Raw genomic sequence first — 27,262 nt, 5'->3', positions numbered from 1 at the left:
TTCAGAGACATTTGAAGTGACTTTCTTCCCCTTGTGTGGTAGTCTGGACCCAAGAGAAGGCAATCTATAATCTGGCCTAAATGGCCAAATCTTTCTCCTCCCACCACACAGAATATACTCATTCAAATAATATGAACTAGTCCCAGCTGAATAGACACCGTCTTTATTACCAGTGGGCCAACAAAAGTAGGTTAGGTTAATTACATAGATAAAAAGGGATTTGAAATGTGGAATGTTAAAGCCAAAGTTCCAGTGACTAATTATTCCACCTCCAGTATAATTACCCTAACCTGAGCAGCTGTTCTAAAACCCAGATGTGTAGAACCCTGACAAATCTTTCTTTTAAAGTGCTAGAACAGAGATTCAGACTCTGAATTTGCCGATTTAGTGCAAATTTGGATCCAGCACCAGTCTAGCAGTCCATTCCAGCCCTCAGCATGAAAACAGAATGCTTGGTCCCATGCCCATGATGGGGGCACTCCAGGAAGCGCTGGTGTTCCCAGCTGGCTTCCTGCCACACCAGGACCATATTGACTCTCTAAAATGAATATCTCACTGTGTCACTTCCTGTGTACAAGCTTTTAATGGTTCTGCTGCCTATAGAATCAAGTCTAAGCATGATGTTTTAACAAGCCTCCATGATCTTTCCCCTCTCTGGGCTCCTGTCCTGTCATCCTCTCCCTTTAATTTCATGACTAGCTACACAAAATTACTTGTTGTTTCCATAGCACATCCTTGTGTGTCCTGCCCCTGTGACTTTAACTTACTATCCCCTAAACGTATAATGCCCTTTCCTTCTTTCTTTACTGGGGAAACTAGTTAATCTTCAAAACTTTGTAAGGGAGGCTTTCCTATGAAAGTCTTCCTTAAACCACTACCTCCAAAAAGACTTAATAACTTCTTTCTTTGTATTATTTTCGCATACTTCTTTACTGTGCATCTCACACTATATTTAAAGCTTTGTTTATAAATCCTCTTCTAATTAAACTTTGAGCTCCTGGTCTTACTCATATCATGATGCCCAGTAGGTAAGCACAGTGCCTATAGCAGGTGATTAGTAGCTATTTAAATGCATTTTTTCACTTAATAAATATTTATTGAGGCTTTTCATGTGCCAGGCATTATTCTAGGCCTTTCAGATATGGCAGTAAATAATACGGATAAGGACCTTGCCTACATGGAACTCACATTCTGATAGAGAATTGGGTAAATAAATAAAAAATAGATATGATGTATTACTTTCAGGTAATGATACTTGCTATGAAGAAGAACAAAGGAATAGAAGAGATTGTTGATCAATGAAGATTCTCTTAGATTCACATGTCAAGAAGTGGTCAAATGAATCTTACCAAAAAAGGCTGAGCTTTCTCTCCAATCCACCTTGACTACCGATAGCCTTCTTAGCCAAGTCCACTTAATATGCCCTTAGAGAGAATCAGGGTTGAAGGAAGGGAACATGTGACACATATTGGGCCAGGAGCTTTACATACATCATCGTATTGGATTTTTATAACACTCCTTGAGATAGGTGCTGTTACAGATGGGTGATAACCTGAACTTCAGCGAGGTCAAATAATGTGTGCATGGTGTAGTGTCTGAGTACATGAGCCAAGATTCAAATCCAGGTACTCCTGGGCCACTGGGTTAACAACCGTTCTACAGTTGAATTCAATAAATAAATACAAGTGCTGAATTTGTGCCAAGCCCTGTTCTAAGTGCTTGGCATACACCAGTGAATAGAATAGATAAAAATCCCTGCCCTTACAGAAAATAACAAATGTTGGTGAGGTTGTGGAGAAATTGGAACTCTTGTGCATTGCTGGTAAGAATGTAAAATGGTGTAGCCACTATGGAAAATAGTATGACACTTCTTCAAAAAATTAAAAATATAATTACCATATGATCCAGCAATTCCACTTCTGGGTGTATGCCCAAAGGAATTGAAAGGAGAGTCTCGAAAAGATGTTTGTACATCCATTTTTATAGCAGCATTATTCACAATACCTAAAAGGTGGAAGTAACCCAAGTGTCCATCAACAGACGAATGGATAAGCAAAATGTGTTATACACATGCAATGGGGTATCATTCAGCCTTAAAAAGAAAGGAAGTTCTGACACATGCTACAACATGGATGAAACTTCAGGACCTTTAACTAAGTGAAATAGGACAAATACTGTGTGATTCCATTTATATGAGGTACCTAGAGTAGTCAAACCCACAGAGACAGAAAGTAGAACGGTGGTTACCAGCAGCTGAGGAAATGGGAAGTTGTTGTGGGTGCAGAGTTTCAGTTGGGGAAGATGGAAAAGAGTTCTGTGGATGGGTAGTGGTGATGGTTGCACAACAATGTGAATGTACTTAATGCTACTGCACTGCACATTTAAAAATGGTTAAGATGGTAAATTTTACGTTATGTGTATTTTACTACAGTTAAAAAGAAATCCCTGCCCTTATGGGGCTCATGTTCTAGTTAGGGGAGACAGACAATGAACAATAAACAGATTAAATATGTATATTATAAACTTTTGTTAGAAGGACAAGAGTGATATAGAGTAAACAGACCAGGTTAAAGAGGATTGAGAGGGCTGGGGCAGGGAGAGAGTATTGTCAGTTCCATAAAGCATGGTTAGTTCTGTGGTCTTCTTCAGCTAAAGTTAATACGTTGTCAATAAAGTGTGTCAGCCGTGAAACTGTGATATCTTCCTTGGCATCCACATTTTGCCCAGAAATCTCTGGCTTGTTGGAGTCTTGAGTGGGAATTTAAAGTCTCTCAGAAATAAGTTTCAAATACTGTGGGGAGTCCAGATTGCTAGGGCTGATGGAATGTCACATGGAAACATCCAGAGAGGCCTACTTTCCAATATGTGAGGGAGACAGCCAGGAGGCGCATGCACGTTAGGGAATAATAAGCAGTCAGAGGGAAAAGTAAGAACAAAGGTAAAGAAACTTGGCAGGGTGGGTAGTTTTAGGCAAGGCAAGAGGCTCTAAAACCGGTAAATGAGGGTAAGTAAGCACAGGATTTTATTGCTAATTATTGATTTACCTCATCCACTGGCTCCTTCAGCAAGTCTTCTAGGGCCACCTCTGCATGTGCCTCTGGGCTAGTTCCTGGGGATTGGGATAGAAAGCGTAGCTGCCCTCGGGGGGTCTGTAATCTAGTAGGAAAGTCAAAACCTATGCACAATGTGGATACTTAAATAAGAAAGGCATATAGTTTGTGATAGAATACCCAGATGAGTGACAGAGACCATAAATGCTGCAGACAAGTATGGCAGTCAACATATTTAACAACTGGTCCTGCACAGGCATCAGATGGGATTAGACTGGATGGGACCCAATAGGAACACACTGTAGGAGTGAACAATCTGTGCACTGTGATCAGGAGCATCAGCCCTGGTTGTAGGAGCTTTGAGGAGCAAAGGTGCCTGGGGCTGAGGCTACCGCAAGACATCTCAGGGAGGAGATGGAACTCAGATGGAACCCGGAGCGGAGGGAAGGGGGAGAGGGGCAGGAGTAATTAAGTTCGTTTCATGATGTAAGTGGGATTCTTGGAAGATTGTCGTGACAGCTGTGTGTGGGATGGAGTAGAGGGGAGGAATGCAGGAGGAAAACTGATGAGGAGGCTGTTCTAGGGGCTGAGGTGTGAGGCGAGGAGAATGGAAGACATGATATTGGAGAGAGTGAGGCTAACCTGGGAGAGAGGGAGAGCTGAGGGGCAGAGACTGTGTAACTCCATATCATATTGCCGAGGGCCAAAGCGTTTCTTTCTTAGTACGAATTGTTCAGATGTGACTAGGAAGTGTAATAAAAGCATAATAAGGTGTGAACTTAAGCTGCTGACACCGCTCCCACTCCCTTCCCTGAAATTCCCCTCTTATGACCCAACAAGGGAGTTGGAAAATAATATTTGTGAAGAGGGCTTGCCTAATAGAGCTGGGCTCCCCACAGGTGTAGCCTTGTCAGCAGAAATTGCTCCGGGGTCTGCAGTATTTGAGGAACAGAGGTGGGCGTCTCAACCTCAGTCTCTGGCTAGGGTCTTAAAGGATGTTTTAAATTCCTGGAAGCCCCTAAACCCTGGAAACTCTCTTCCTGGGAAGTCCCACCTTAGGAGCTGTATCTGGGTTTCCAGAGCCGTGGGAAGTTTTCTGATCTGCTGTTCCAGCAAATCCCAACCTTCCCTTCCTGTTAAAACTGGACTTTGGGCATGCCACTCTCCACCTCTCCACCTAGTCAAGCTGTACGCAGAATTCAGGAGCTCTGAGAAGAGTAGGGTTGCCCTTCCGTAGTTTTCATTTGAGGGCTAATCGAAAACTCCTCAGGGAAGTGGTAACGTTTGTCCAGAGCTCTTGCAGATGGGAAGAGGAAGCTGTATGACTGCATGTGTTTCAACTTCTAGAAAAACCACTTCAAGAGGATGAGGGGTAAATGGATGTAGTCAGTGGGTGGGGTGGCAGGCCAATTGAGCTAAGATGACTTCACCAACACTGCTAGATACACTGTATCCCTCAGAAATAGAATTGAGGTAATGTGCTTCCAGATTGAAGTGTTTGACCTAGGAGCCATCACATTTTATTGTGACTTTATACCTATAGAGTCAACTCTGAACTTACCTAATTAAGTCAACTGGGAATTGACTTTACTGGGCAGAAAAGGCAGGAGTAGAGGAGAGGGGATGGCTCTGAAGCTGTGAGCTACAAAGCGCAATCTAAGGAGCCCAGACGCTGGCAGGAGGGGGCTTCTGAACAGTGAGAAGGCAGTACTGAATGTCAGGATGAATGGCAGTACTGAATGACTGGGGAGAAGCAGAGATTGATAGGAGCCGTGATGCAGAGATGAGAGGCCAAAGACAAAGCAGGTACCATCTGCTAGATATTGAGGATGAAAGATGAATAAAACAGGATTCCTGCCTCTGGGGTTCACGACCAGAGAAACAGGCAAGCAAACAAATAATTTCCGCAGAAGGATTTTAGTTGAAGGGACGTACAAAAACTCATGGGAAGAAGGAGAAATAATAAACAGTAACACGCCTTGAATACTTCTGTGCCAGACACAGTGCTGGGTGCTTTGTATGAATTATCCCAACACCCCCGCGATGGTGAGTACCACTATTTTCATGTTTACAGATAAAGAGACTGAGACTTCTGAGCAGAGGCAGTAACTTGCCTAAACTGGTAGGTGGTAGAGCAGGCATTCTCTAAATGTAACACCATCCCAACAAATCCCAGGATTATTAATTAATAATAAGGTGTGAATTTAAGGTGCCGACACTTCTCCTATTCCCTTCCCTGAAAAAAAATTTTGGAGGGGGAAACTAGATTTTAAAGTTCATACTAAAATGTTCTGAAAATTCTGGGGAAAAAAAAAAAAAAAAAAGATGAGTAAGAGGGGATTAGACCTACCAGACACTGAAGGACCACAGAAGCTGTAATAATGTGGATATTGGAATGCTGGGTCTAGGAATAATAAACTGATGACACAGACTAGAGAGTACCTGTAGGAATGTATGATACCTACATGATGGGGTGTAAGACTGAACCTTATATCTGATGGGAAGATGCTGTTTATTCTATAAGTAGCAGTGAGATAATTGGGTAGCCAGTGGTAAAATCACAGACATACACAGACAATTACAACCCTACTTCACTTTGTGGACTAAATGCATCAAAGATTTAAATATATGGACAACTGAAATTGTAAAAGTACTATAGGAAAACATGACCGTATTTTGTTTTATTGTATTTTTTTTTTTTTAAGATTTTATTTTTTCCTTTTTCTCCCCAAAGCCCCTGGGACATAGTTGTATATTCTTTGTTGTGGGTCCTGGTTGTGGCACGTGGGATGCTGCCTCAGCATGGCCTGATGAGCAGTGCCGTGTCCGCGCCCAGGATTCAAACCAACAAAACACTGGGCCTCCTGCAGCCGAGCCCGTGAACTTAACCACTCGGCCACGGGGCCAACCCCAACAGTGTTTTAAAATAATCTACCACAGGAAGGGCCTTTGCAAGCCTCGCACAACCCTCTGGAGCTGTTAAAGGAAAGGTTAATGAAATGAACAACATAAAAATAATTTTTTTGTCATTAAAAACACTGCGAAGTCAAAAGACAAACAATAAACTGGAAAACGTATTGCAGCATATGACCCAGACGAAGCACTACTATTTTGTTCTTACACGATAGGATGAGATATCCATGTCACATAAAGTCACATTCAACACAATTTAACATTTCATTTTGAGATAATTGTAGATTTACATGTAGTTGTAAGAAATAACACAGAGAGACCCCAGTTCCCCACAATGGTAACATCTTGTAAAACTATAGCATCATTTCACAACCATGACATTGACATCCACACAACTCACAGATCTTATTCAGATTTTTCCAGTTTAATTTGTACTCATTTGCCTGTGTGGTGTGTGTGTGTGTGTATTTAATTCTATGGAGGATTATCACAGGTGTCTGGTGTTTTATTTGTGGATGCACCACCACAGTCAAGATACAGAGCAGTTCCATCACCACAGGAGTTTTCACGCTACCCTTTTGTAATCACATCCACCTCCCGCCTGCTCCGCCTCCCCCATCTCTGACCCCAGGCAATCACTAATCTGTCTTCATGTCCATAATAGTGTCATTTAATGAATGGTATATATATATGGAATTATACAGTATATAACCTTTTGCAATTGGCTTTTTTCAAAACTCCAAATGATTCTCTGGAGATTCATTCACTCATTCATTTGTTCATTCGGGTTATTACATGTGTCAATAGTTTGTTCCTTTTTATTGCTGAGTAGTATAGTCCATGGTATAGATGTACCACAGGTTTTTAAACCATTCAATCACTGAAGGTTGTTTTAGTTTTTGGCAATTACAAATAAAGCTGCTATGAACATTCATGTGCAGATTTTTGTGTGAACATAAGTTCGTCTCTCTGGGATAAACATCTAGGAGTGGAATTGCGGCTCATATGGCAATGCATGTTTAGTTGATAAGAAACTGCCAAACTTTTCTAGGGTGGCTGTATCATTTTACATATATATTATATCATACATATGATGTATAATATCAGAAATAAATTATATAGATATAAAAATATCAAAAATAAATTATATATAATATCAAAAATCTGTGAACAAGCAGTTCACAGAAAAATAAGTATAAATGTCTCTTTGACATGAAATTATACTCAAACTTGCTCATAATATGAAATATAAAAAATACAGTTATGGTAGATACCATTTTTCTACTTACCAAACTGGCAAAGGACAAAAAGTTTGAGAACATATTTGGTGAGTGTTTGGAGCAACAGATGATTTCACACATCATTGATGGGAATATAAGCTAATAAAGCTGTATGGAGAACAATTTAAAAATATTTCTGAAAAATTTTAATGCCTATATCCTTTGACTCAGCAATTCCATGTCTAGGAATTTATCCAATAAATACACTCATATATGTATGAGATTTATTAATTCATTCAACAAGTATTTATGTGTCAGTCACTGTTCTGGTTGCTTGGGATACATTACTGGGTAAACCAAAGATCTTTACCCTCATGGAGGTTGTGTTCCGGTAAGGGGAGACAGACCATAAATAATCAACATCATCAATAAGCAAGTGATAAAATATGTTAGAAAATGATAGGTGCTCTGGACAAACAGAATTGGATGAAGGAGATCGGGTGTGCTGGGAGTGGGTAGGGATGCAATTTTAAATGGATGGTTGGGGTTGGCTTCAATAAGATGACTTCTGAGCAACAATTTGAAGGAGATCCAGCAGAGAGATTTGGTGCTTACAGAATATTGTGCTTCCACATTTCCCAGATCCCTGGCTATTAGGTTTGTCCCTGTGACTGGTTTTGATCGATAGGCTGTAAGTGGAAATAATTTGGACAGAAGTATTTGAGAATTGGTACCTGATGCTAGCTTTCTCTTTCCTGCTTTGGAAACTGCAGAAGCCTCAAGTGACGATGGTGGAGTTCTAAGACGGAAGCGGCCCCAACTATTTGGCCACTACTGGAGAGAATGCTGTCATTATGAACAGCGTGCATAGGGCTTTTATGTGTTTAAACCACTGAGATTTTGTGGTTTGTTTATAATTGCAGCCTAGCCCAGCCTTAAGAATTCAAGAGGTGAGGGAGTTAGCTGTGTGGCTATTTGGGGGAAGAGCATTTTTGGCAGAGGGAAGAGCCAGGGCAAAGGCCTCAAGACAGCAATGTGTCTGGATGTTCCAGTGGTTTATGTAAAAGGGTATTTACGAAGCATTGTTTTAGTAGCAGAAGACTGGAAACAGACTAAATGTTCTTTGATAAATAATTATGGCACATCCATTCAAGGAAATAGAAGGCAGCTAATATTATAATACAGCTTTGTAACTAATTAACAATACAATAATTTGTAAGTAATATTACAAATAATTAAGGGGCCCTTTATGCAATGCTATATAATGATCTCCAAGATATATGATTAGGTAAAAAATGCAAGACAAGAACAGTGTGCACAAGGTAATATGGTTTTAAATAAATGCTCTCTTAACAAAATAAGGGTATATACTTATGTATATGCTTGTTTAAGAATAAGGTTATGAATGTTAGAAAGTCACTTCCACAGAAATATTAAGGTGTGTCATGTGCAAGGAGTGGAAGAGAGTCAAGATTCTCAGCTGGGGGTGATTTGGCAACGTCTGGGGACATTTTTGGTGGTCATGACTGGTGAGGAGGATGCTACCGGCATCTAGTGGATAGAGGCCAGGGGTGCTGCTAACATCCTACAACGCACAAAGACAACCCCACAATAAAGAATCATCTACCCCCCAAAGTCAGTAGTGCTGAGGTTGAAAAACCTTGGTCTGGGGGCCTTGATTAAAAGGTTTCAACTGGGTTACTCTGAAATGGTGAAATATACTAGTGCGTGCTACCAGTGCCTCACAGCATCAACTTTATTTTCATCTGTGGCCTGTGAGCTAAGATCTTCACACGAGTCAGCTGCTGGGGAAAGACCAAACAAGAAATTCTCATCAGTTTCTTTTAACCAAATCCTTCTTTTTGCTGGTTAGAAAATAATGGCTTTCTATGTTTTAGCAAAAGCTCCATCTGTATTTGAATATACTCTTTTGGTTATAACAAATAATGTGCTTCAACAAATGGAAAAAGTATCATAAATGGCAACAGATGTAGCTTAGTGCTGACTTTAGATGGTGGCAAGGCCTCCCATTGGACAAGCAATGCTACATACTTCCCACTCAGAGCCATCAAACAAAATGCTTACAAATTAGAAAGTAACGACCATTGCTTTACTAGTTATGATAAACCAGAAAAACAGGCTTGGGCTTATTGCATCTATTATTGCACTGTGGTGTTTGGACATTCTGATGCCTATGGTAAGATAAATAATATTTATGGTTTCTTCAATGTATCAAATCATTGTTTACGAAATGCAGTGTAGTATGAAATGCTGTCCTCTCTCAGAGTTTAGACCACAGAGTGACCAGGCGCTCATTCTGGGGTTGTGATTGAAATACTGGAGCCCAGCATGGGTAATCTTCACGTAGACACTCTAACCACAGATGTCAAAGTGCTTAGCAGCCTCTCAGGCCTTCTCAGACTCCTCCACGTGTTCTTAACCAATACCCTTAACATCGCCATGTGAGCTTTTGGGTGGAATTGAGGAAGGGTAGCATTAAACTCACTGAGTAATCTGAAAATGAAGGGTGGGGGAATGCAAATGAGTTCAGTTAGGTTCAAGGAAAATTTCTGAGGATGTTAGCATTTTCCATTTTGGGGGAAAAAGATGTCTTTTAAAACTTTTCCGTAAGAGAATTGCTAAAATCTCGTCAGTGCATATGTGAACTAAAATTGTGCAGAACAAAAAGTTTTAAACCATCAACAAAAGAGCAAGTTCCAAAGACCTGAAATAAAATAATAAATCAGTGAAGAATAGTATATCAATGAAGACAAACAGACCTCAGTTTCTGTATCTGAAAATAGGGAGAAACAATCTCTTATCCAAAACTCTTGGAGCCAGATGAGTTTCAGAATTCAGGATTTTTAATATTGTAGAAAAGTAAGAAAATGTACATGTCATTAATTATATAGAACCCTAAAAGGGGTTTGGGGCAGTATCCTCTAATGAAACATAACATTTCTGTAGTGAAATGCGCACCAAATGGGTTAAATAAAGGCTCTAAGTAGCCTCGCATTAGGTCAAGTCAGGATTTTCTGTCAACTGAGCTTGCTCTAGATTTATGAAAAATCTTTGAGTTTTCAGAACTTTTGGATTTATGAATTACAAATGAGAAATTGTGTATCTGTATCTCAAGGAGGTGTAATGAGAATCAAATGCTATAGCGGATGCACTGTGTATAGTGCTGGCGCATAGTAAGCAGGCAGTAACAGTGCCTAGTGTGGTTATTATGAGGGTGAGCCGTATGAAACTTTTGGTTTTATAGGTAAAACATAATCAGATATTATACTGATAATATTATATCATTATTGGAATTCTTTGGGTTGATATATATTTTGGCTTCATTATTATTTCTTTTCTTTCTTTCTTTTCCTCCCTCTTACCTTCCCCGCCTCTCATAGGGCTCTCACCTTAAAATGCCTGTATGTAGAAAGTGATGTGAATGGTCATCTTTGACCTGGTTTGGTTATTGAACAGGCTCTTTAAGCTTTATCTTGTGTATGGGTAGAAGGCCTTTGCTTAAAAAAGATAAAAACCAAAACCAAAACAAAAATAGTAAAACGGGCAGCAAGCATTTTCCTTGTCTTAGATTTCCATGCCCCTCTTTCTCAGCTAGACCCAAGTGTTCTAACCGCAGTGATTCTGATGGCCAGGAATTCCAGAGCTGGCAGTCTGGGCTGAGTCAGAGAGATTTGAGTTGGATCAGCACGGGGTCCAGGCCAAAGTCATGGTGAACTGGCATGAAAAAAACAAACAAACAAAAAAACACAAAAAACACAAAGCAGCCAGCTACCAGCCAACCATGTCAGAATTGTACCTAAATGACCTGCTGCTCCTACCTCCATTTCCTGGGCCCCATTTCTCTGTATTCCTTTCTGATAATAGACCTTTCAACCACTCTCTCAGATCATTCTAGATTTAAATAATGTCATGGACCATCCACAGGAGCAGAAAAGCCAACAAATTCATGAACTACATTCTGTTTACAAGTTCATTTGCAAGGCTAATTATTTATTTGTTTAATTAAGAAGTTTTATATCCCTAAGAGGACGTTAGTAATTGAAAGCTGCTTCTTATTTTAGTAATATGTTTAATAACTCCTGATTTTTATAGTAGGAGTGAATCTAGGCTTGTCAGATATTTTCATGCCTCTGATGAAGATGGAAGATCTTAATTAACCAAATAATTTATGGAACAAATACCATTGTTTATTGTTCTTTCCTTCTGGAAGGTTGTCCAAAGCAGTACTTCCTAAACTGGGTTCCATGACTAACTGGTATTAGCAGGTGTTTCGGGAAAAAGAAAAAGGATTCTTTGCTCAAATAACTTTGGGAAACTTTGCTTTGAACAAAATCAAGCAGGTTTCATTACTGTAGAAACCCTCATAGCTTTTAATATACTAATTTGCATTATGAATCTCCAAGAGAAGACTGAGTTGGTAGGAACTCCTAACTATTGGACATGGAAACTTTCCTTTTGCCAACAGACTTAATATCTCATGGGACACCAATGTTGCAGGCAGTACAGAGTTTGAAATATTGGCCCTGGCCTATACTGGTGGTCAGTTATGTTGCCTTGATACTTAACGGTTTTCTTCTAAGGAAAACTGCTCTTCTAAGGAAAAATAAGCTGTTGTTCATAGGAGCCATAACTTGACCTTTTCTCTTCTTGTGGCTCTTTGGAGCAGAAGTGGGCACCTAATCCCAGGCTGCTGAGCTTATGGACTGGCCAGAACTGAGAAGCATGGAGAGGGCCAGTCAATTAGCAGACACATAAACAGGCTGCCATGAGGCAACAGGGTCCTTGAGGGTCCCTGAGTAAATCATGGCCATGTATAGGCAGAAGCCTTGAGAGGGAGACAGGAAACATAAGCAGAGTGGAGGGTGAGGTGGCTGATGGGGTGTGTCAAGAGCTATGGAAACAAGGATAGGGCGTATGAGTCACCAAAGGGGAGATGAGCTTTGACTCCCTGCTCTGGAGGGGCAAAGAGGTAACCCCACCCCTAGATCAACTCTGCAAACTTCTAATTGCTTTTGCCAGGCTGGGATGTGCATCTTCATGGGCTCCTCAAGATATTGCTGTTCTTATTTCCAGTAACTTCTCGTTATAAACTCCTCATTGTCCAATGCATTCTCATAATAAAGTCCATCATAATTTGAAATAACCTGACAACTCTATACCTTGCAACTTAAAAAAGTCCAGTGAACACTTCAGTTTGTTCCGAAGAATACTTCTTTTCTATTAAAAATAACTTTTTTTCCATCAAAATTGATGCATAGAAAAATTAAAATCCCAATTAAGTTCAAAGCAGACAATAAAAATTACCTACCATTTCCCGCACTCAGATAATCACTGTTAATTTTTGGTATATATCTGTGTAGCACTCTCTCTCTCTGCCGCTGTCTAATTACAAAAATGGGAGCATACTGTTTATGCTATTTTGTATTTTTTCACTTAACTATTGTAAATATCTTTTCCTTTTTATCACAACATACTTAATATTAAATCATATTCTGTTATGTGTACAAAGTTTACTTAATTAATTACCAATGTTGGACATTTGGGTTGTTTATTTTTTTGCTACTATTAAACACGTCTGTGATAACTAACTTTGTTCACTAAATGTTTGCAAATAGATGTGATTATCTCTTAGGATAAAGTCCTAGAAGTGGAGTTACTCCATCAAAGCATATGCACAGTTTTAAGGATTTTGATTCTTGTGGACAAATTGCCCCCCAGAAAGCCTGTGCTAATTTACACATCAATCCAGCAGTCTCTGACGGTCAAGCTTTCTTTTCTGTGGCTTCTCTCGCTAAGCTTTTCACTGCTTCTGCAATGAAATCGCTTGTCCTAAACTTGTCAGCAAGGGCTCCAGCCGCTCTGACTCAGAACACTGCCGCAATCTTCTCTTTCTTTTCCTGCCGCTGGATCTCTCTCTATTGAACTGCCTACTGAGCAGCAGAGGAGAAAAGTGAACCCACTTTTATTTGCACCCCATCCAGCCTTGAGGAGACAGCAGTAGCAGCAAATTAAACTCAAGCCTCACAAGATTTGCTTCCATTAGGAAATGAAAGACCCACAAAGTCCAAGGAGCCCATTAGTGGCAAGTCAATTAAGAGCATAAACCCAAAGAATGTCCGCAGCTTGCAGCTTGATATTATACAGTTGCTTAGGATTCATATAATTCTCATTGCTGAAATGTGTTTAAAAACAATGACAACTCCAATTACATTCCTGATAGACTAGCTAGGGCCAACCACCTGTGACTCTAGTCAACAATGAAAGACAGTTGTGACAAATGCTGCTGAGACGATAATAGCCTAGAGGAGAATAAAAACATCAGTGCTTTTTTATTGTGTAACTTTTCGTCTTCTATGTTGAGGGGAACAGGGCTTGAGAATCCTATTTATGGGCTGTGAGACTCTTTCTTTTGCCCTTCGTGGTCAAAAGGGCATTTGGGGAATTTTGCTGTCAGCTGGCAGTTCCAGTGCAGCCAGCAAAGGCAGGCTAAGATACAGTTACTTTTACTGCCTGTTCACGTCTCTGGTAAGAACTTCTGAAAACTCGGAGAAGGTTAGGCTGCCCATTAAAATGTGTAATCTGGGCTTTTGTGGGTTAGTTATGCACGTTCTCCCTAACCAAATTAGTCCACGCCACTGAGGATAAATTGCATTTTTCATGTATTTATTCACTCACTCTTCCCTTGTTCAAAAGACGTCTATTAACTATCTTTTATGCTACATGTTTTGCCTACATTTTTAAAAAAAACATTTGTATGTGTTTTATATAAGAATTTAAGTTTCATCAAAAGTGAAAGTCGTTAAGCTGCGCATGACTGTATTGCAGGGAAATCTCAATTTAAATACTGTTGGTGACCTTTTCTCACTATTGCCTCGCAATGTAAGTCTCTTTTCCTTTAGAAACATTTTCAGAGGATCCAACCCTCTTACTTTTGTCATCAAATCATACGTTTCATATTTTTCAACTGAGTTTGTAACAGGTCATTTATTGAATTAGTGGCAATGATAGAACAGTGCAAATCGGAGATTATGTTGAACAGAAATGATTTACAAAATCTCTATTCAACTAGGGCATTCTGTTAAATATTTCTTGTCAATGGATTCCTAGTGCAACTGCTTAAACTTTGCCTTCACGAGAGCCAGCGTGGGTGGGAAACCGCACAGTAGAGTGCAGTTTAGGAAATGAACAAAGAAGATCACAGAGATCACATTAATTTTAGAATTTACTGTTTTGGAGCTAGAAGAGCCCTGAGAGCGTTTCTATTTCAGGAGGAAAAGATAGAGAATCAGGAAAGTACAACAGAGCAGTTGTGATCTGAGATAAGAGAGATGGGGCCACTCAAGAGCTCTGACCAGACCCTCTGACTGGCAGAGGACTGCAGAGCGCTTCCAACTGGCAAAGCTGACCTGTGCTTCGACAGCTTGTGCTTCTCCGCTGGGGAACTTTTGTGAAGTTTAATTTCCATGCATGTTTCTGTTGCTGCTAATGACAGCTGTGCAGCTGTTTTCATTCCAGCTAGGATACTTTTTTCCTCCAGAAAGTTTTGTGATCAGGTAACAGTCATGTCTGGATAAAAGCATTTGGGGCAACTTGAAGCAAATTCACCCAAGATTGTTGTTATTTTCAACTAAATGGCCAGCCTTGCAAGTTTATGGATTGGTCCCCAAAGCTTGTGCTCTGTGACTGCTCTTTCTTGACAGGTTAGCAATGGAGAAGGGGACAAAGGCCAATCAATGCTCCTGGGAAAAAGAGCCATGGTGGTGTTGGGAGATTGAGGGGTGGGGGTGTGTGTGTATGTGCGCACGCGCCATGAGGTAGGTGGGTATTGTTGGAGAAAGATGATCAAGTGTAGGAGAGAAGGGAATGGCTGCTACACTTTTATATTTGGAAGCAATTTCAAAATCTCTATGGAGGGATGTTTTTTGCTGTGCGAGGACGTAACTGGGAGAAGCCTCAAAAAGTTGAATGCCTTAGACCAAATTCTATTTCTTCTAAACGAATGCCTATTTGGGTATGGTAGGCAGAAGGAATGAGATGTATGTCATCTCTTCCTGGGGCTGGGACTCGGCCTGAGGGGAGGCATGGCTGCATTTGTAGGTAGATGGTGTTTGTGCTGGTGTGGGTGACCTTCATTAGTGACCCAACCTCTGTCATTTCCAAAATATTCACGTGGGCACTGTGTCCTTTGCTCTAAAAAGGTTGCTGTCGTTTGTCAGTAGTGGTGTATCTACACAGGTGCAAAGTCCCAGACCCTCACCTGTCACGGCTTCCTGGTGAGCTTTTCTAGGATGCTTGCCTCCTCTCCCCGGGGTGACAAAGTTGTGAATTGTGTGGGGTTCAACTGAGGTGTTTTGCGGACTTAGGGGATTTTCCTTAGTTAGTCTTGATTTGGAAATGGGGATTGTGGAGGTCTTCTCTGATTGTTTAGTGTTATGAATATCTATGGGTGAGGAAGAACAGAGAAAAGCAGTCCTCAGAACTTAGACAGGGTGCACAGATTCCTACAATGCCAGGTCTGTGGTTCCATCTTTTAAGCCAAGTCTGACTGACTGAGACAGAACCGAAACAACCCTGGGAAATTTAATTAGAGAGATGGGTAAATGAATGAGTGAATGAATAATAAAACCAGAACCTCAGAACATTTAGAGACTTCTGGAATTGAAAATTTCTTAGAAATAGTTTTGTCTGACTCATTGTCCTACAGATGAGAAAATAGAATGAAGCTATCCCAACACTAATAGCCTGCTTTCTAGGTTATGGCACATCGCTAGATAGTCTGGGAAACTGGACTTGAGTCTAGAACCTTTGATTCCAAGAGATCTGGGGTTTGCTTATGAGCCTCCAGCTGTGTGCTCCTGCCTTGGGAACATCTTTGTTCAGCATCATTAAGGATATTATTTTATCCAGGGAGGAGCTGCCCCAGGTTCTCTCTCCAGATGATCTTCGTGAGACTGTACCTTCTACTTTCTGCTGCTTTTTTTTTTACACCTATGATATCTAAATTTTTATATAATTAAAATATTTTTAATGTGTGTTTTTGCATTCAGACTATTTTGTTACAATGATTTAAGTTCCTCTTCTTTTTTTCCTTTTGAATTCTTGGCCAGTATAGTATTATCTTCTCTTTTTCTCTCACTCATCATTCAGATTTCCTGTTTTAACTTTTACTTTTCACTATCCATGTTACATGGTGGTGATGATGATGATGACAATGATAGAAAACAGTTACATACCAATCACTATGTACTAAGCACCGTTCTAAGTACTTACGAAAATAACACACGGAGGCCTGTTGTTTTCCCCCTTTAATTTTTTTTGAGGAAGATTAGCCCTGAGCTAACTACTGCCAGTCGTCCACTTTTTGCTGAGGAAGACTGTCCCTGAGCTAATATCCATGCCCATCTTCCTCTACTTTATATGTGGGATGCCTACCACAGCATGGCTTTTGCCAAGCGGTGCCACGTCCGCACCTGGGATCCCAACTGGTGAACCCTGGGCTGCTGAGAAGCGGAATGTGTGCACTTAACTGCTGAGCCACCAGGCCGGCCCCTCCCCCTTTTATAAATGTAGGTGTACTCAAAGCTTTTCTTTCAATTAAAATAGATTGCAGTTATGATTTTTATCCAGTTTTGCAACCAAAGTTTTAGTTCTTTTCAAATTTATCATTCTCAAGCTTTTATTGCTAAAATTCTTTCTATTTTAAACTCTGTTCCATATTTTCAATTTTTTCCTCTTATTTTCTATTTTACTTTCTTAATTACATTTAATATTATTTTTTGCTGCCTAAGGTTTAATATTTTTTTAATATTTTAATTCATCTTTAAAAAATTATTCCTTCCATAAAGGAGATAGAGAAAAAGTTAATCAATAACAAGGGGACATATTCAGACAAATTCAGAAAAGAGCCAAAGTTATGGGGGAAAAGAAAAGATGAGGTCGAGACCGTCCCAGACTAAATAAAAGAGACCAAAGAGAATTCACTGTATGTAACTTGTGATCCTTGATTAGATGCTGGTTCTAAAATAAACAAAGCACAGCTAGCAGACATTCTTAGGATGATTGTGGGAATGAGTATGGACTGGAATAATTGTTCATTTTCTTAGGTGTAATAATGGTATGAAGCTTGTGTAGGAGAATTCCTTTCTTTTAGGCCATGCATGAGAGAGATGGATAAAGTCAAAATGGCAAACTGTCCCAATTATTGGATCTAAATGAAAGATATATAAGTATTGACTTTACCGTTCTTCAACTTTTCTGTGGGTTTAAAAATTTTCGTGATGAAAGTTAGAAAATACAAACAAAACCAAACACAAATAGCGAAAAAACTCTACCTTTCTTATCTACCTTTTAATTTTTGTTCATAACTTGACTATTAATTTTTATTATTAACTGCTTTTCTGCATTTTTAATTTAATATTTTTAGTTCCCATTATCTATTTTACATTTTCACTTGTCCTTCACTGTTGGTTCTCCAGAAAACTCATCCCTAACCTAGGGAAAACCACAAGTTAACATCCCTCTCTTAAATTATCCAATGAAATGGAGAGATTCAGCATTCTCCATCTTCCCATTGAAATATTCATGAAAATAACATAACAGAAATGCAAAGTGCAACAGCAGGAATACTGCAGGAGCAAGTTCTAACAGCCCAGGTGTGGGTGTGGCTCTGAGGCGGAAGGGCAGTGACAGATTCCCTCCTCCCACTCCTGCTGCAGAGAGAGCAGCCAGGCTCAAAGCTTGCCCTTAGGTGTGTCTGTGGTTCGTCAAAGGGGACACAAAGCCACAGGCAGAACACAATGAGATTTCCTAAAGCGTGAATTTCACTTTAAGATTTGAGGGAAGTTACTTCTATATTAAAATGAACACGAGTATATTGTGGAAAGGCTTGCAAAATGGAGATTCCAAAGGAATTTCATGCTTATTGAAGACTGTTTTGAGATATCCTTTAAGATTCCCAGGAGTATAAGGGAAAAGGTTTGTGAAGCTCTGAGTTACGTTTTGTTATGTGTGTGTTTGGTTAAAGAAGGTTTTATAGGGAGAAAGTTTTTGTGGGCTAATATATATATATTTACATATAAAATTAATATATAGTGAATATGTATGATATATATGAGTATATATATATAATACAGGCATACCTCAGAGGTATTGCAGGTTCAGTCCAGACCACTGCAATAAAGTGAATATCACAATAAAGCAAGTCACACAAATTTCTTGGTTTCCCAGCGCATGTAAAAGTTATATTTACACTATACTGTAGTCTATTAAGTGTGCAATAGCATCAGGTCTGAAAAAACAATGTACATACCTTAATTTAAAAAATACTTTATTGCTAAAAGATGCTAACCATCATCTGAGCCTTCAGCGAGTCATAATCTTTTTGCTGGGGGAGGGTCTTGTCTTGATGTCGATGGCTGCTGACTGATCAGGGTGGTGGTTGCTGAAGGTTGGGGTGGCTGTGGCAATTTCCTAAAATAGGACAACAACGACGCTTGCCACATCGATTGACTCTTCCTTTCAAGAATTATTTCTCTGTAGCATGCGATGCTGTTTGGTAGCATTTTTACCTGCAGTAGAACTTCTTTCGAAATTGGAGTCAATCCTCTCAAACCCTGCCATTACTTTATCAACTAAGTTTATGTAATATTCTAAGTCCTTTGTTGTCATTTCAACACTCTTGATAGCATCTTCACCAGGAGTAGATTCCATCTCAAGAAACCACATTTTCACTTGTTAAATTATAGAAGTAATGCATATGTTTATTGTGAAAAAAAAAATACGTTTTTTTCCTCCTGTGAATCCTCCACTTGGAATTCTGGCTCTAATTCTACTCCTTGTGTGATCTTCTTGAACATGCTCCCTCATTCTGGGTTCCTTGAAGCAGCTCTATTAGCTTCAGCTAAAAGGATTGAAAGGAAAGAAAGGACCCCATCACAGAATATTTGAAGCGGTTACTCACCAGGCCTGTATATACATATTAAAATTCTCTGAGTTGTTATAGCAGCTGTTGCAACTGAAAATAATTCAGCAAACAGGATCATTTTCTGTGTAGTTTATGGGCTCGGGAACAGTCCAGAAGCATTGGAGTTTGAGTTACCGTTAGCCCCCTCGGCCAATCTCCACATGTCACAGGCTGGTAATTTGATCTACAGCTCCCTTGAAGTGAGTTTGCACTGAACACAGAAAGCTCTTTTTTTCTCCCTTTTTGCCAAACATTAAATGGACTTTTATGTGTGTCTTTTTTTCCCCTTACAAAATCACGATTTGATTCAACAAAAATATTACACACCTTCTTCCTGAGGGTTTCGTATCCTTTTCTTGGACTCACAGCCACACATTTTCGGCAGCTGCCTGCCCTCCTTCACCAGAGAGCCTAAGTACCTAAGACTGGGAGAGATGGGCCTTAAATTTAGCTGGGCCTAAGAAAATACAGGCGGCAGTGAGAAAAATATCTTCCAATGACCTTTCCTTTCAAGACTCAGGAAGTCTGCTGCTTCTCAGTGCTCTTATCATTGCTGCAAAGTTTTGATTTTTTCGATCTCTAGTGATGGTTTTCAGGGCAAATTAGAGCAGAAGCCGAAAGAGCCCCCTGCATTTAGAGAGCAGGAGGAGCCCTCCTCAGGGTGGAAGCAGTCCCACCTGGCCTCTCTGGGCCACCTCCTAGAGGCCAGGGCCAGGAGGTGTGTCTGATGATGGAGACAACTGGAGCCCCTTCAGCAATGGAAGCTGGCGCTGTGTTGATTCCATCTGCTGACGTTTAGATTGTAGTGGGTAGGGCAGAATTCCTGATGACGCCATCAGTTCACCACCATGCAACAGGTAGCCTGCTTTCCAGCTACTTTGCATGATATCCAGACTTCCTGGCAATAAGGCTTGGCGGTTCCCAGAGCCTGAGGCAGCACCACTGAACTCAGTTGCTTCCATTTTTTAATGATACCCTAACCAGTGGTTGAAATAGCTGAGATAACAGTGGCCACAGTGATGTGCTATTTTGGGTTACTAAAAGCTGAAATTTGTTTTTTGCTGAAGAGAGTTTATCAAACAGTTGAGTAACCTTCATATCAGTAACACTGGGGGTCCTGTCTGGCTTATCAGCTGGGGGTATTATTAAGGAAAGATTAAATATAAGTCTTCAGAGTCACTGAAGTTCTTATAACATTTTAAGTTACAACCTAATAGGTTCTTCCCTAGAGACATCTAAACTAATTTGACCCAAGTTTTGGGATGCCTAAAGCCATTGTGCTTTAGATGATTTCTGTTCATGATTGACACAGATTGTCACAAGTTTACAGAATCTTGAGTTATGAGGTCTTGCAGTCCATCTGAAAGACCGCTTGCACAAATCATTGCCCACAACAGAATCTGTGCTTGTCCAGAGTGCCCAAGGGGAGGAGGGTGGCATTCAGATTAGGATGGGTGAACTGCAGGGTTGAAACCGCGTGCACACTATACCCCAATAAGAAAAACCTCAACTGTTGTAACCTACTTCTAGTTTCTCAGAACAGAGATTGATTATGAAGGGGGCCAAAACAAACAAAAAACAAAAACTCCAACTAGATATTTGATTATAACAGTAATTTTGTGATCATTTCTATGGGAGTTTGAGAGAGATATTAACTGGGTTCTGATTCTGGAATAGACAAGACCCTGGCTTTGAATCCAGCTCTGCAGGATGATGTTGCCCAGAAGGCCTTGCTTGTGCCTTGACAGCCAAGGCCTGAGGAGCAGGTTGCCCAGATGCTTTCCAGGGGCTGGTCTTGGGGGGCAGCTCATTGATTGCTCATGCCCTTACTGAAGGGAAGAGGGTAGATTGGAGGCTCCTCCAGACACTTAATGGAATTTGGGGATAAAATATTTAAAAGGTTAAAAAGCCTTTAAAAGGGAGGAACTTCTGGTCTCCCTATGGAAGATAACTGAATACTGTTAAAATATTTCCATTCCTGGTAAATCAGTCAATTCCCAGATACTTATAGAAGGCCTCCCATTGTCAAAATCTGGATCCAAAATTACTCACTGCAGCAATTTCATCTGCAGAAAGAACTCACCTATCAATGACAAGGTCACAACCATGTATAAGAGAAAAATGCACTTCCCCAGCTTAGCAACATGCCTGTTTCCAGCTCACTGTAGGAGGGAGTGTCCTCCAATCCAGACTCTGAACTAAGAAATTAGGTAATTCAATGACAATAATAATTTTAGCTGCAGCTAAAGGGAAGTTTGCAGCTTTAAAACAGGAAATGGAAAACAATAAGTAAGAAGCTATAAAATAAATTGAGCACATAGCTTTCTGTTACTTTTTATACCCAGTGGTACATAGCATTTACTTTAGGAAATGACAGGCTGATATAGAGGGCCAGCAACTTCTGGAGTCCCTCTCTTTTTTATTGAAATGGAAGTGGGAGCAATGTTGGATGTTCTTAAGGATTAGTTTTGTATTTCTTTGTAAATTTCTAATTGGGGAGCTTTAATATGTGTCCAAAGGCATTCTTTTTTTCTTTTAATATTTATATGCTATCTTATGGTAAAATGAATCTTTGCTGTGAACTTGAATCTGGGTATAATTATTAGCCGCATTTTGTTGAGTGATTACAGCAAGGCAGGTCCTGTATTAAGCACTAAAATGCATTAGCTTTTTTTTTTAACTTACTTAACATTATGATGTAGGTACTATTATTTATCCCCATTTTACAGATGAGGAAACTGAGGATCAGAAAAGTTATGCAGCTTACCTAGGACACAGCTACTAGCAAGTGTGGTACCAGAACTCAGACCTGCCTGTCTCCAGAGCCTGAGATCTTAATCTATTCTGCTGACTTTAGTTCTGTATGATGAGTTTCACAATCTGAAGCTTGGGAACTCCTGGGGAGCCATGGGATAATGTTTAAGGAATATTTAAGTGAACTGTACACGCTACAACTCCCATATTGTATCGCAGTTTCTTTTAAATAAAGTTTCTTTAAAATACGTACAGGAAAGGTCTCTGACCAATAAACTCAGGTCTCCAAACTGGCTGAATTTGCCATGTGCTATTTCTCCAGCATTTGGATTTTAACAGACAGCAAAGCAGAAGTGACCACTCCTTTCCCTGGGCTTCAAGGACTTTAAAAATGTCCTGGAAATTTGGAGAGCTCTGAATTTCAGCATTGGTGTTGTGTGTGGTCTGGATGGAAAGGGTCAGAGTGTAGTGGGAAGGTGATAGGATTTGTAGTCTAAAGAAGGCCGGGAAATCCCAATGGCCCCAGTCTGCCTTAGGGTCTCAGTATTCTTACCTTTAATGGAAATGATATCAGTACCTACTCAATCAGAATGCTGTTTGCATTGAATTAGACAATGCATGTGGGTGAATTTATGAGTTCTTATTTTTGGAGGTATTGAAGGTCTCCTCCACCGCTTGACAACATGTGAGCTGATATTTTACCATCCTCTGTTTCTAAGGACCTGTTAAAGTCATTTTTTTCTGGGAGTGATCTATCCGTCAGGATCCTGGCAGGAAACAGATGGTGCACTCATGCTGGGACGAGTTTAATAAAGGGACTGTTTACAAGGGTGTGTGCTGGATTTAGGAAAAGCAGCAAGGGATGTGGCAGTACCCCAGTGGGGAGCCATTACCAACACTCAGTCTGAAGGGGAAAGGGGAGGGAGTGTTTACCAGCATCTGGAGTGTTTGCAGAGGGCTGCCTGACAGAAACTGTGGCCTTTGGTGGAGGAAGGCAGTCAACCCACAGAAAACTACTGGGGAGAGATCTTGGGAAAAAAATGTCCTGACCTCACTTTCTTCCCTCCCTTTGATCTCCTGAAGGTACCCACCACTGGCTGGATCCCAGTGGAAGCCAGAGGGGAAGGGAGTTCTTTACGCTGTCCATACAGGTCAGCCCCCAGGGCAGAGACCAGGTGGAGAAGATTGGAAAGTGGATCTGAGCAAGCAGAAGGTATTGAGCACAGCCATGTGGCCTTCCAAATGTGTTAACCAATAATCTTTAACACTTTTGTCAGATTTGGCCAAGTCAACCCTAATACAAAATGACATTGTCTTGGGTGGCTTTACCTCCCTTTCTGTGTTTTCTCCATTTCTAGAGATGTTTACTCTTCACCTCCAAGCTGCGTTGGGGTCTTTTGCTCCTCTAAGTCTTCTGATTGTGAAAAAAATGAATACAAGAAGTTAATTCACACACTTCAATGTTTTATGCTTATTATTTTAAAAAATGCATACTAATTTTTGCTCCTGCGATGGCTAAGTTGCTACCAGCCTGACACAGATGATAAATACAAAGAATAATTACCCGAAAGCACTGGAAAGTGAATAAAAGCAAGCAGATTATGGAGGGTACTTGGCACTTGGATGAAAGGACAAGACAAGGAATTCCCTCCCTTATTTATGGTTTTTAGCTTAAGAGTAGGCCGTGGGCAATGTCCGTAGTCTTTCTGGCCTGAAGAACTAGAGGAAAGAGTCGAGAACAATCACAGCCATTGAAAAGTAAGGGAGAAATCTCTAAAAGGAGGGAGTCCCAAATTCTGCATATAAACTTCGCAAATATCTGGCTGACCCCTGAACCATGGATGTATGTGGAAGACTACAAGTAGTACAGGGTAAGTGGACTGAAATGAGATATCAGCTATTGCCAAAAAGCACAGTACTTTTAAAATTTTTTTGCAGTTTCGCCAAAACAAAAATATGATATTCTTTGGGAGAAGTATAATAGAATCTAGGGTCCTCACAACAAAACACTCACAGTGTCCAGAATATCATCCAGAGTTAACTGACATACAAAGAGCAAGAATGGGGTTCTTGATCTATTCTCAAGAGAAAATATAATCAATGTAGATCAATCCTGAGGAGACTCAGGTATTGGAATTAGCAGACATGGATTTTAAAGCAGCTAGCATAAAAGTTGTTTGGGGAAATTTTATATCTTTAAGGACTTAGAAAAGAAGAAAATTCTAAATTGATGATCTAAGGCACTACCTTAGAAATATAGAAATATTAGAGTAAATTAAACCCCAATTCAGTAGAAGGATGGAGTTAATTAAGAACAGAAATCAATGAAAAAGAAAACAAACATTAGAGAGACTATGTTGGTTATAAGAAATGTACTTTAATTATTGCAGCACTGTTCACAATAGCCAAGACGTGGAAGCAACCTAAGTGCCCATCAACAGACGAATGGATAAAGAAGATGTGGTACATATATACAATGGAATACTACTCAGCTGCCAAACAGAACAAAATCATTCCATTTGCAATAACATGGATGGACCTTGACAGAATTATGTTAAGTGAAATAAGCCAGCGAGAGAAAGATAATCTGTGTATGACTCCACTCATATGAGGAATTTAAAACTATGGACCAAGAACAGTTTAGTGGATACCAGGGGAAAGGTGGGGTGGGGGGTGGGCACAAAGGGTGAAGTGGTGCACCTACAACACGACTGACAAACATTAATGTACAACTGAAATTTCACAAGATTGTAACCTATCAATAACTCAATAAAAAAAAAAAAGAAATGTACTTTAAATAGAGAGACACAGATGTAAAGTTGATTCTTGAAAAGATTAAGAGAATTGCTAGACCCATAGCTAGAATGATCAAGAAAAAAAGAGAGAACACAAATTACCAATATCAGGAGTGAAAAAGAGGATCTAACTACAGATCCCGCAGAGATATATTAAGACAATATGTTGCTGCTCCTTTTGCCTGTGATTCCTGGGCACTAGGAGGCCAATGTGCCCTGTCAACAGTCATAACTTATAGTTCAGGAACTCTTGCTGTGTCCTCTGGCAAAAATGTGGCTTTCTAGGGCCAAGGCTTCCAACTCTGCAGAGCCCAGAATTGTGGGGACAGGAAGGACAAAATCCCCCCATGGGTCCTTGAAAGTGATGGCAAGTGAGGTCTCTCTTGTTTCCACCCCTCGGTTACACGTTTAGTACACTGAAACATTTCAGAGCTTTTTGGTTGGGAATATTTGGGTACAAGAATACGGTCATTGAGAGCACTTCTCTAGAATTCCTTCCATAAATACTGAGCAGTCTTCCTCATTACGACAGCCTGATTTCCATCTTTTTTTATCCTGTCCATATAACATATCTCAAAGTAGACCCTTTGCTTAAATGGTTCATCTGTTTGCTCCCCTGCTACTTCTAAGTTTATCTGCAGGGATAGAGGTAATGCTCACCATGTGCTTCTCCTCTGTATTTCCCAGTCTCCTTTGCAGTTAGCCTGGGGCCATGTGGTTAGTTCTGGCCAATGGACTGTGAGTGGATCCTCTGAGTTGAAGCAGTTAAGAGCCTGTGTCCTCCTCTGTGGCACTCTTGCCCTGGCGTGGCAACCTTGGAAGCCACATGCTAGAGACAGTGCAGCTTTGAGATGAAGGAGGGCTACCCAGTGCATATTAACTAACCTTTACTGTGCTTGGCCTCTAAGATTTCTGATTTAATTGTTGCGAGAGCAAGAGCTAATTACCTTGATTAATCAATCTATTCTCTCTGCATCCACCAATCAATAAAAAACATTTTAGGGACCTAATTATAAAAGTATTTACACTTGGCAAAAGATTGGTCAGTTAAGACTTTATTGTGGGTTACAAGCACTTAGCATTATGGGTATTTTGCTATTGAGTGCCCACTCTGGGTTGGTAGAACCCTCTTTCCCGATGGTTGTGGCCTTTCTTGCATCACCAGGTAAATAGAGGTGAAGATATTTTAAAACCATGCCAGGTCAGCTTTATTCAGATCTTACAAGGGCCTGGAGAAGGTCATAGGCTGCCCAGATATGCAGAGGATGTACAGTGCTACATATTCAGTCTTCTCTGGCTGACTTTCTAATCCTTTCCAAGTCCCATTCCTGAAACTGGAACATTACCAATTAATCTCTTAATGGATGTGCACACGGCACATTCTTACTATGAATTCTCTGTCTAGCCATGAGTATTAATGCTGCTGCCACAACAGCACCTCATTTGGTTATCTGAGCACTGCGGTTAATTTATGAGCAGTTCCTGCTGCTGTGGCCGTTGGTTCCTTCTTTAGTCTCTGTCTTATCAGTTCAGATGTCTTTTGCTTTGAACCCAGACTTTGTTGCCTCATTCTTACAACTCCTTTATTTTCCTCTTTATCCTTTTATTAAATAAAATTTATTAACCTTATAATCAGATCAGTAGCATTGTGCAACAGGCATAAATGTTAGATGATTTACATGTGCAATTTTGTGTCCAACTCTGTGAGGTAAGTGTTTTTATTCCCTCTTCACACATGAGAAAATGGAAGTTCAGTGAGGACACAAGAGAAATGTTAGTGATGTGATTTTCTTAGATACAATCTAGGTAGAGAAATAATATGCATATGAGAGAAGTTACTAAAAATAATAGCAATATCTGTATACTTTGAGTAACTAAACTTTGCTAAGAGAAATTTAAGAAAACCTAAATAAATGGAAAAAAATAGAGAATTCTTGGATTGGGAGACTCAATATTGTTAAGTTGTTGCTTTTCCCCAAATTGATCTATAGATTAAAAGCAGGCTTTTTTCTTTGTAGAAATTAAGAAGTTGATTCTAAAATTCATGTAGAAATGCAAAGGACTTAGAATAGTCAAACAATTTTGAAAAAAGAACAAAGTTGGAGGACTCACCTAATTTCAAGACATTCTAAAGCTGCAATAATCAAGATAGAGTGGTAATGATGTCACAATGGACAAATATGTCAACAGATATAATGGAAAAATAAATCCACTTGTATATGGTCAATTGATTTTTAATAAAGATCCAAAGGCAATTCAATGGAGAAAGAGTAGTCTTTTGAGCAATTGGATATCTGTATGCAAAAAAAGAAAAAAAAGAACCTTTGATCTGATCCTTGCAACATATACAAATTCAAAAAAGATCATAGACCTCAAAGTAAAATCTAAAAATATAAAATTTCTAGAAGGAAATGTAAAAGAAAAACTTTGTGATCTGATATTAGGCAAAAATTTCTTAAATTCTGTATCAAAAGCATGATCCATAAAAGAAAAAAATATATAAATAGGACTTCATCAAAATTAAGAACTTTTACTCTTTACAAGAGA

At 39.8% G+C, this 27,262-nt stretch overlaps 1 long non-coding RNA gene across 2 annotated transcripts in view; it reads left to right on the top strand.

Moving 5' to 3' along the window:
• LOC111768581 (uncharacterized) overlaps window positions 1-27,147 on the top strand; it is a 186,888-nt gene extending 159,741 nt beyond the window's left edge. For both annotated transcript variants that reach the window (XR_011427727.1, XR_011427726.1), the window contains 3 exons: window positions 23,004-23,133; window positions 23,279-23,791; window positions 24,311-27,147. This is a non-coding gene — a long non-coding RNA (uncharacterized lncRNA). The remainder of the gene's footprint in view (window positions 1-23,003; window positions 23,134-23,278; window positions 23,792-24,310) is intronic.
• Window positions 27,148-27,262: the final 115 nt, after the last annotated feature.

This window comes from Equus caballus, chromosome 17, assembly GCF_041296265.1.
Source record: "Equus caballus isolate H_3958 breed thoroughbred chromosome 17, TB-T2T, whole genome shotgun sequence".
Lineage (NCBI taxonomy): Eukaryota > Metazoa > Chordata > Mammalia > Perissodactyla > Equidae > Equus > Equus caballus.
This window is presented reverse-complemented; position numbering and strand designations above follow the sequence as displayed.